General features: G+C 36.2%; 1 long non-coding RNA gene and 1 pseudogene across 1 annotated transcript; both read left to right on the forward strand.

The window, feature by feature from the left end:
* On the forward strand, positions 5278 to 6027 carry LOC110272283. Its single transcript, XR_002363448.1, has 2 exons — positions 5278 to 5774; positions 5855 to 6027. It is a non-coding gene; the product is annotated as an uncharacterized LOC110272283 (long non-coding RNA).
* On the forward strand, positions 7067 to 8051 carry LOC107642018 (annotated as a pseudogene).

Raw genomic sequence — 11748 nt, forward strand, 5'->3', positions numbered from 1 at the left:
CAGGTATTTTCTGGCTGAAATTGAGGGACTTGAGCAAAAATCAGATTCAGAGGTTGAAGAAGGACTGCTGATGCTGTTGGATTCTGACCTCCCTGCACTCAAAGTGGATTTTCTGGAGCTACAGAACTCAAAATGGCGCGCTTCTAATTGCGTTGGAAAGTAGACATCCAGGGCTTTCCAGCAATATATAATAGTCCATACTTTGGCCGAGTTTAGATGGCGTAAAAGGGCGTTGAACGCCAGTTCTACGCTGCAGTCCGGAGTTAAACGCCAGAAACACGTCACGAACCAGAGTTGAACGCCAAAAACACGTTATAACTTGGCGTTCAACTCCAGAAAGAGCATACCAACAATCTCTGTGGGATCGACCCTTACTCACGTAAGGTTTATTATTTGGACGACCCAGTGCACTTGCTGGTTAGTTGTATCGAAGTTGTGAATGAAAAACGATTTATTAAGACGTGCGTACAGAGTTTTTGGCACCGTTGCCTTAGATCACAATTTCGTGCACCAAGTTTTTGGCGCCGTTGCCGGGGATTGTTCGAGTTTGGACAATTGACGGTTCATCGTGTTGCTCAGATTGGGTAATTTTCTTCTTATTTTATTTTCAAAAAGTTTTCAAAAAGTTTTCAAAAATATTTTCTTCTTTTTCCTTTTTCCCAATTAATATTCAAAAAAAAATATTTGTTTTCAAAAAAAAATCTTTCAAAAAAAATTTTTTCCTTTTGTTTTCGAAAATTATTCTATGGCTTCAAAACTTTCAAGAATGAATTCTAGAGTTTCATGGTAACATGTTGAATCCTATCTGGCTGTAAAGCCATATCCAAACTGCTTTGGGATTGGTCTTCAACTAATCACTTCAATGCATGTAATAGCATGCTAAAGCTTGGCTGGCTATTAAGCCATGCCTAACCCTCAGATTGGAGCTTTAGACTAAGAGTACAAGATTCCTGGAATTCATATTAAAAAATTTTGAAATCCTTATTTTCTTTTTTTTTCCTAGATGTTTTTCGAAGAAAAAAAATTTACAAAAATCCAAAAAAAAATTAATAAAATCATAAAAAATCAAAAATATTTTGTGTTTCTTGTTTGAGTCTTGAGTCAATTTCAAGTTTGGTGTCAATTGCATACTCATCTTGCATTTTTTGAAAATTGCATTCATGCATTGCATTCATCATGATCTTCAAGTTGTTCTTGATAAACCTTCTTGATTGATCTTCATATTATATTGTTTTGTGTTATATGGTGTTTTTCATATGCATTCTTGAATTCTTAGTGTCTAAGCATTAAAGATTTCTAAGTTTGGTGTCTTGCATGTTTTCTTTGCATCAAAAAATTTTTCAAAAATAAGTTCTTAGGTGTTCATCTTGACATTCAAAGTGTTCTTGGTGTTCATCTTGACATTCATAGTGTTCTTGCATGCATCACATGTTTTGATCTAAAAATTCTCATGCATTGAGTCTTTTTCATGTTTTTCTCTTTCTTCATTAAAAATTCAAAAATAAAAAAAATATCTTTCCCTTTTTCACTCATAAATTTCGAAAATTTGAGTTGACTTTTTCAAAAATTTTTAAAATTCAATTGTTTCTTATGAGTCAAATCAAATTTTCAATTTAAAAATCTTATCTTTTTCAAAATCTTTTTCAAAAATCGTATCTTTTTCATTTTTCTTATTTATTTTCGAAAATTTTAAAAATATTTTTCAAAAATCTTTTTCTTAATTTTATATCATATTTTCGAAAATATCATCAACAATTAATGTTTTGATTCAAAAATTTCAAGTTTGTTACTTACTTGTTAAGAAAGATTCAAACTTTAAGTTCTAGAATCATACCTTGTGATTTCTTGTGAATCAAGTCATTAATTGAGATTCTAAAAATCAAATCTTTTTCAAAAACTAATTCTAATCATATCTTTCTATCATATCTTTTTTTTTTTAAAAAAAATCTTATCTTTTTCAAAAATTTGATTTTCAAATATCTTTTCTAACTTCTTATCTTCTTATCTTTCCAAAATTGATTTTCAAATTTGTTTCAACTAACTAACTAACTTCTTGTTTGTTTCTTATCTTTTTCAAAACTACCTAACTAACTCTCTCTCTCTAATTTTCGAAAATATCTCCCTCTTTTTCAAAAATTCTTTTTAATTAACTAATTATTTCAAAATTCAATTTTAATTTATTTCTTCTTTTAATTTTCGAAAATCACTAACCATTTTTCAAAAATAATTTTCAAAAATCCTCTTTCTCTCTCATCTCCTTCTATTTATTTATTCATCTACTAACACTTCATCTCACCCAAATTCGAATCCCCTCTTCCATCTGTGTTCGAATTCTCTCTTCTTCCCTTCTTTACATTACATTCTTTTCTTCTTCTACTCACACAGGGGAACCCCTATACCTGGGTAAAAAGGATCCCTATTATTATTATTTTTCTGTTCCCTCTTTTTCATATGAGCAGGAGAAAGGACAAGAACATTCTTGTTGAAGCAGACCCTAAACCTAAAAGGACTCTGAAGAGGAAATTAAGAGAAGCTAAAATACAACAATCCAGAGATAACCTTATAGAAATTTTCGAACAGGAAGAGGAGATGGCAGCCGAAAATAATAATAATGCAAGGAGGATGCTTGGTGACTTTACTGCACCTAATTCCAATTTACATGGAAGAAGCATCTCCATCCCTACCATTGGAGCAAACAATTTTGAGCTGAAACCTCAATTAGTTTCTCTGATGCAGCAAAACTGCAAGTTTCATGGACTTCCATTTGAAGATCCCTTTCAGTTCTTAACTGAATTCTTGCAGATATGTGATACTGTTAAGACTAATGGAGTAGATCCTGAAGTCTACAGGCTCATGCTTTTCCCATTTGCTGTAAGAGACAGAGCCAGAGTATGGTTGGATTCTCAACCTAAAAATAGCCTGAACTCTTGGGATAAGCTGGTCACGGCTTTTTTTTAGCCAAGTTCTTTCCTCCTCAAAAGCTTAGTAAGCTTAGAGTGGATGTTCAAACCTTCAGACAGAAAGAAGGTGAATCCCTCTATGAAGCTTGGGAGAGATACAAGAAAGACTACTTTACTTGGCTAACACAAGGTCAGAAATTGGCTACGTCATAGGAAAATTAAGCAAATTCCTGGAGTGTCCTACTGATAATCACTTTAAAGCTGGATTAAGAGTCTTGAGATACTTAAAATCTGCCTCGTCACAAGGATTATTCTTCTCATCCGAGTCTGATCTTAAGGTCACAGCATATTCAGATAGTGATTGGGCAGCATGCCCTGATTCCAGATGATCAGTGACTGGATACTGTCTTTTTGTGGGAATGAGTCTCATCATATGGAAGAGCAAGAAGCAGCATGTGGTGGCAAGATCCTCAGCTGAAGCTGAGTATAGAGCTCTTGCAGCAGCCACCTGTGAAGCTTAATGAATTGCATTCATCATGGTTGAACTCAAACTGCCACTTACAAAGCCAATTGTTATATATTGTGATAGCCAAGTAGCATTACACATTACTGTCAATTTGGTGTTTCATAAGAGAACAAAGCACATCGAAGCAGATTGCCATATAGTTCGTGCTAAAGCAAAAGAGAATGTGACAAGTTACTACCCATTAAATCTGTAGAATAAGCTGTTGATATCCTGACCAAAACACTCAATCCCAAACTGTTTGCATCTTGTCATTGCAAGTTTAGGCTCCCTGACATACATGCGCCTGACTTGAGGGAGGGTGTGACTTGACATCCATGCCTTTCTCACTTTACTGCATACATGTGTTAAATAGTATAGAAGTTTGTTGGTTTGTTAGCATTAGTTATGTTAGCATATTTATCATTAGTCAGTTAGTTACTCTTTGAAATTATGTATAAATAGACCAACTTATACCAGAGGAAGTTAGTTCAATCACATTTTTCATTTTTGCATTTTTTCTCACACTGAGAATGGGAAAAAACTTTCTCCAATTCATTCGAGTTCTTGAGTGTCTCCCCTAAAGCTCAAGCAACACTTTTCACACATGGATTCTTGGATTTTCAATTAACAAAACATGAGTTATCAAATGCAGGTTCAAGTAAATTAACCCATCAACAACAAAAAAACTTCACAGTCAGGGATGAGATCCCAAAATAGCAAAATGGCAAGTTTTTTTTATGGGACAAAAATTTTAGAATTTAGCTAAAATTTTAAAAACTAAATAGAGATTTGTAACATCATCTCTTTTTGATGTCTTGGGCCACTTTTTTTGAATGAAATCTCTTCTTTTTTAAAAAAAAAAGTAATTGGTCATCAAATCAATAAAAATAAAAATTTAAAAGTGTAACTATTTTTTTTATTTTGACCAATTTCCTATCAAATAATTTTTTATTTTGAATTAGACTAATTTAATAATTAATTTTCAATTAACTAAATCAAACCAATCAATTCAATCTAGTTCTTCAATTCAATCTAGTTCTTAAAAGTTAAAACCATAGATTTAGCTAAAAATAAAATTTTAAGAGAGTTCTATAGAATCTGCCTACTATAATTATATAATTTGGAGAGAGAATGGATGAGATATTGAGATGCATATTTATATATATGTAAAAAAAGGCCACTTTATGTTTATCACCTCAATTATTTTTCATATTAATAAGATGTTATTAATTTTAGTATGGTAAGTAATATAACTTTTTCCCGATTACATAAGGGAAAAAAGGGGGAATCTAGGAGCCATTTAAACTACAATTTATTTTCGTAAATATTAATTAAGTAGGGAATGTTAAATAAGACATAGAATATTTAAACACAATGAACAAAAAGAAAGCAAAACTAAACAAAGTTGGTCAGAAATTATAAACTTTGAATAAAAAAATAAAATAAAATAAAATTTTGCAATTTCTTTTAAATTTGATTCTCGGTCCGTATATATTCTCTTTAAGGAAGCCGTTAACAAAAATAAAAATAAAAAGCTGCAGCAAATAAAGAAGGAGACCACTTACATAAAGACACAAAAAATGTCTTTATTTAAAGACGTTCATAGGTGTCATAGTATGATTGGACATCTCTATTAAACCGGTTAATAAGCTATTTTTTAATAGTTCAGAATAAAATCGATTTATTAAAGAAAAATAATAAACCTAATTATCCGTATTATAATTATTAGATTCGGTTTGTTTCGATCAATTTACACAATATAAACCGAGTTATATTTAAATTTTTTATAAAAAAACAAATATATCCTTAATTTTTAATTTTACAAACATTTAAATTCTTAATAATTTAAAAATACAATTAAACCCCTATAAAAAAATAATTCTAACCCTAATCCATTATCCTGTCCAAGCCCAAATTCAAGCCTATCGGTGAAATGGTGAAATAATTTGCAGCCTTCTGAGATTCCCCCAAACTCACTCGATCATGCTCAAACCTGGAAAGAAGGGATGTTCTCGGTAATACAATTCATCAATTCCCAAATTCAAAGTCGCAATCTTTCGAGAATTTACAGGAACTTAACTTACAGCAGGTAAAGTGGCTACTAATCTTGAAAGGCCCAGGTCTGTGATGACTCATTGCAGTGCTAATAGAGTTATGTTGAGAAGGCATTCCTCAAGCCAAGTTCTTCCTTCTGGAAGTAAGAGACTCTGGTGGAAGATGTTACTCTGGAGCCATAGGAACATACATAGACATATTTCAAGCAAATCAACACAGGTGAATCCTGGTGTGGCTGTAACGCACAATCCATACGGGTACTCTTCCGACACCCTTGAACCGAAGCACAAGCAGTCACCAAGAAACGTGGAATGGTAAGTATTGTATTCCATTCATTACGATTAATCACATGAAACCTTACCAGTTACCGATTATGAACGCGAGTGTGATTCAGAAGAGAGACGAGAGGATGTTTCGGTTGAGTAAGAACAAGGCTTATTCGAAATCTGCAGCTGATACAAGATTTGAGTTCTGATTCTCTCATTTTAAGGCTCTTCAGGTAATTTAATTTAATTTTTATTTTTCCCTTATTCTTCCATTTACGTTGATAAATGCTAATGCAATAGTGTGTGAAGTAGAGTTCTGTTTTTTTTTTCACGTTAGCTTAATACGCTTCGTATGTTCGCAATTGTTGATCCGCGGTGATGAATTGATTATGCGTTTGGTGCGCAATTTGCAATGCAAGCCTCAGAATCTTAGATCCTACTATTGTAATTTAGAAACAGCAAAAACTAGTGCTTTATTTGTTGAATTTTATCAAAGATGATGAAATTTATTATGTGAAGAAGTTTAGTATTTTGGAAATGGATTTAATCACACTAAACCTGAAATCAATAAAGCTAAACAAAAATTTTAGTAATGATTTGATTTCTATTTTTAGCAGCAGCAAGAAAATTTCAACAAAAGCTTCAGGAATTAAAAAAAGAGCAACAGCACAAAATCAATTATTTGATTTTCCATTAACCCAGTCACAGTTTCACATTCAAAAATCAACAAGGTCACATTCAAAAGCCAACAACAGGGCATAAAAGGAAGAGAAGAACCGAAGTGAAGGCAGTGCCGCTAACCTTCGACGACGACATGGACGGCACCCGGTGAGACGACAGCGAGTGGCAACACAGCGGCGAGCTGCTCCAAGTTCGAGAGAATCCAGTGAGGACGGGGACAGGGGGAAGGAGGACGCCGAACTACGAGAGAGGAAGTAGAGGCGCCGACAGCACGGACGGCGGCGGCACCGCGACAGAACAGTTGCAGGGAGAACTTAGGGTTTTAGTAGGGTGAGTTTGGAAGGTGCTATGGGTTCAGACTTCAGGTGATAGTGATATATGATTCACGTATTGGGGAAGGAAATGTGCGGGTGTTACTTGTTAAGGGAAAGGGGTGGGTTTGGAAAGTGGACCAGATTATTTTTCAAATCGGTTTTTTATTGAACCAGTTAGACCGGTCAGTCTGGCCGAATTTTAGAATATTAAAATTGATTTTAATTTGGTTAATTAAAAAATTTTAAAAAAATCGGTTCACTAAAAACGTCTAATAATATGATGCCACGTAGGCGTCTTTATAAAAATTCATTTTCAGTAACTTTATGGGAGCATCCCCTAATAAAGAAACCGGGATGCACTCAACAGTCAAAACTCTATCTCTACATTTTTTCCTTCCCTCTCTTTCTCTCTCTCGACTCCTGGCGGTATCACCACCACCCCCACCACGGCAGATGGCGGAGCAACACAGCTGCTGCTCATGCTGCTTCAGCTTCATAATAACCATGGGCCTCACCGCCCTCTTCTTCTGGCTCTCCCTCTGTGTTGACCAACCAAAATTCTATCTCGAGTCAATTTACGTTCCTGCCCTCAACAGATCCCTTCTATCAACAACAAAAACGACACCGTTTTATTCAAAATAAAGTTCATGAACCCTAACAAAGACAAAGGGATCAAATACGATGCCGTTCGGGTCAACATCTCCGTCTTCCTCTCCCAAAATATCACGCGCCAACTCCACCGCCGTCTCTCCTTTCTACCAGGGTCGCCAGAAGAAGGCGCATAAGCCTAGCTCTGCCTCCTTCGTCGGAAACCTTACGCCGGCGGCGGGGATGGACGGGAATGTGTATTTTCAGGTGGATTTTGCGACCGCGGTGAAGTACAAGATCTTGTTTTGGTACCCGAAGCGACACGGTATGTGGGGAGGGGCAAATGCGGAAATTAACAATGGGGGTGTGAAGGTGTATCCGAAACCGGTGAGGCTTGGCAACGAGCCACCGAGGATCGTGAACGGCGCACCAGAGTTCTGTGGAGGCTATCGTGCGCTTCTTCCGCTATTCCTAGTTGCGTGGATAATGCGCACTCATTGACTTGACTTGACTTGACTTCACTAGTCTGTATTTTTATTGGAGGAATTATTTAAATTAATTTAATTTAGTTATTTATTTATTTATTTTTAAAAAGCAGTGAAACACTGAAACTTAAAGTTCACTGCCATTTTTCCCCCTCACGTAGACTCTCTTGTTTTATTCATTCATCATTGTGTCATGTAAACCCAAAAAATGGAACATTAATTATTTACTTTAGCGGTTAGTATTCATTTCACTGCCATTAGTTCTGTTCCCAGTCTGCATTCATTGTCAACTATTACCTTATGCACTTGTATATTGCTATACATTAATGCGTGCAGTTTGACTAATCAATGATGGAGTGAAAATAGGAACTCTGGCATTAATCAATGGTGCTAAATCACAAGGAAGATTGTTGGTGTATGTTTTGTTGATACTTGATACTCAGTTGTAAGATGATTTGATAATGGTGACTTTGGTGTTATTCTCATCAAAGTTGTTGATGAGAATGCCAAAGTCATTCGATGAGTAAGAGGGTGGATAGTATATTGTGTTTGTAGTATGATCACATTTTTGGTGATGCTGCTGCTGGATATTTCATTATTTTGGATGCCGTTACATTCATTATTAAATGTTGGAGTTCATCATTGACTAGCAATCAAGGAATTGTAGGCCGTGATGCATAGTTGTAAGAACCGAACCGGTGATCAAACCGGTCATGTTACTGGTTCATCGCTTTACTGGTTCAACCGATAAATCACTGGTTAAACCGGTAAAACCGGTTCTACGTAAATAAAAAAATATAAAAGTAACTTCCCTTTTTTTATTATAATAAAATGTTTATTTAAACATATTCTAGTGTTAATGCATATGTTTAGTTGTGTATCACAAATAATATCAAAGGTAGATCAATTCCAACTTACAAGAATTCGTCTCATATGTACCAATATGTACCAAAGGGCATACAATATGGTTGACGAATATCATGTTATGAAAGAGTTTAATTAAAGTTAAAATTCAAACCCAGCAGCCAAGCTTCTAATCTACAAAATGCTAAAAACTTTGATGATAATTTGCATGGTAATAGAAATACCATAACGGTAAATAACACAATACCTATAACTAAATCTAAGTAGGAAAACTTATTAAGCAACTGGTATATCGCTTCTATGGAGTAACAACCTCAAGCCTTGTTTGGTGCTTCTTCAACTTTTTGTAGCAAGACATGACAAGATGAGTCCTAAGCAAGTTGATATGATGCACAGAAAATCCGAAAATAAAATTTGTGAATGATATATGAATGCTAGAATATGCATTTAGCCTAATCATGCCAGTCACATTTAGCATATCTAACTGAAATTCGGAACCTCATAAACTAGGTTGGTAATTTCATGAATTGAAGAAAGAGAACCCAAACTTAGAAACCATACCAATTACAATTCAGTAATGATATATCTTCCTGAACATCTTCCTAAATATTCTCCTTATTTCTAAATAGTGAGAACATAAAAATCACTCGTTAGTTTCTTTGTTTATAAATTAGAAGGATAAATAATTTCTCATTAAGTTTTTGTAGAATTAAATGTAACAAGCAACCATAGAAACTTTATCAAGTAAAATCATGAGAAGAAGATAAATTGCCACGCAAATTCAGAGTGTAAGAAGTAGCCACAAAATTGAATTCGGACTTCCAATGAAGGTAAAATTATGTACCACTTCTTTGTTGCCCTTGCCTCTAGTGAAAAACTTGTAATTCCCATAGATGAATGCACCCCACCCAGCCAACGAAACAAGCACAAACTGCAATGGCAGAAGATTCAGAAATACTTAAAATATTACCATAAACAAATATCAGGGAAACAAGACAATAAAGTAACTAAAAATATAACATAAATATAACACCAATAAACAGAATTTCATGATCAAGAATTAACAAATATATCATAAACTGAATAATTAAAAAATCAGAGATAATGCAGAACGCAGAGAAGTGAAGAATGAGCAATGAGGAGACCACCAACCTGTTCGATAGTCCGAGAGAGGACGCAGAGGATGGAGAGGACACGATGACGGCGACGACGACGTGGAGCCGCGGAACAAGGAGCTGCGACGAAGGGGACGGCTTGCGACCCAAAACGCGACGGTGAGGTGAGGTTGAGATGTCATTGGAGGCGCACCATCTCCGGCGAGATGAAGAAGACGACAGGCCAGCGGTGAGTTGATGTGAGGTGAGGTTTTCTTCAACTACGGTGTGATGAGCAGATGAGGTGAGAAAGACTTGAAGGAGGGTTACTGCCGTTTGCCCATTTAGGGGATTAGGGTTAGGGGGAAGGGGGTTAGTTCGAGTGTTTTCTTTTTTTTTTTTTTGAAATCCAAAACGACGTCGCGTTTGGAAAAGGGGAAAAAATTCCCGAACCGGCCGGTTATACAAAACCGCCGGTTCTCCGGTTTTTGTCAAAACCTGATGGTTCAAATCGGTTTTCTCCGGTTTTATTCCTTATCCGATCAGAATGACCAACCGGACCGGCCAGATGACCGGTTCATCGGTTTTTCGGTCGAACCGGCCGGTTCGGTCCGATTTTTACAACTATGGATAAGGCATGAAACACTAGATGCGTTTATTTTGTTTACAGTGTAAACGAAATATGTGCACTTTTATTTGGTTTATACTGTAAACGGGATATGTGAATAATTATGACATTTACAGTGTAAACGAGATACATTATAACAAATTTTCAACAGCTATAAAAGGATGTACAACCTTTTGTATTCTTCACAAACATCTCACTTCTTCCTCTCTTCCGTTTTTCTTCAGAAAAATAAGCCAAAATGTCTAGTGGTGGTGAATGTGTGATCGTAATAGTGGACGAATGTTTAGCACCAACCATGTCTCAGACAGTTGGACAGCAGTCTCATCTGTCGTGTCATCCTGCCATTGATACAGTCCAACCTATCGGTGTCAACATCCATGTACCACAAGGTGCAGTTAGGCAAAGCTATCACTTTAAACCCTTGTATAGAAAGGTCTGGATGGCGAAGCAAAAGGCAATTGCACAGATATATGGTGATTGGGAGGAGTCATATAATAAGGTGCCTAGGTTGCTGCAAGCACTGCAGAGTTGTTGTCCTGGAACAATATGTGAGTTCAAGGTCGTACCGTACTATGATGGACTCCTTATGGTGCACGACTGTAGCATGTTTGATAAAGTATTCTAGGCCTTCCCTGCCTGTGTGGAGGCATTCAAGCATTGCAAGCTATTCGTCTCCGCCGATGGCACGCACCTGTATGGCAAATATGGTAGTGTTTTGCTTATTACAGTGACACAAGACGGCAACAGCAACATTCTTCCTGTTGCTTTTGCAATTGTTGAGTCTGAGAGCATCGAGTTCTGGTCTTTCTTCCTTACAAATTTGAGACGACATGTCACCCCATCAGATGGCCTGTTGATTATTTCCGACAGATCCAGGCGATCAATGCTGCATTGAGAGCCGACAACAGTGGCTGGCAGCCTCCTAGAGCGTTTCATGCTTATTGTGTCTGGCACATGCTCGCAACCTTTATGTCTCGTTTCAAGTCTACTAAAGACAAACGATATTTAATAAACGTTGCTTATAGTCCAAGCAAAGCTGGGTATGATTGGTACATGGATGCCTTGAGGGGTTTGTCGTGAGAGATGGCAGACTGGGCTGGTAGGTTCAACAAAGAGATCTGGCTATAACACTACGATGGTGGTCGCCAGTTTGGGCACATGACAATGAACCTGTCCAAGTGCATGAATGCGGCACTTATGGGTACCCGTTATTTGCTCATTTCGGCCATCGTGTGATGCACTTACAAGAGACTACAATAGTTGTTCGTTAGGAAGAGCAGGAAAGTACAGACACAAATGGTGGCAGGGAATCAATTTTTTCAATGGCTGATAGCTGCTACTAAAAAAATAGAGAAGGAATCTCAAAGA

Source organism: Arachis ipaensis, chromosome B05 (genome assembly GCF_000816755.2).
Source record: "Arachis ipaensis cultivar K30076 chromosome B05, Araip1.1, whole genome shotgun sequence".
Lineage (NCBI taxonomy): Eukaryota > Viridiplantae > Streptophyta > Magnoliopsida > Fabales > Fabaceae > Arachis > Arachis ipaensis.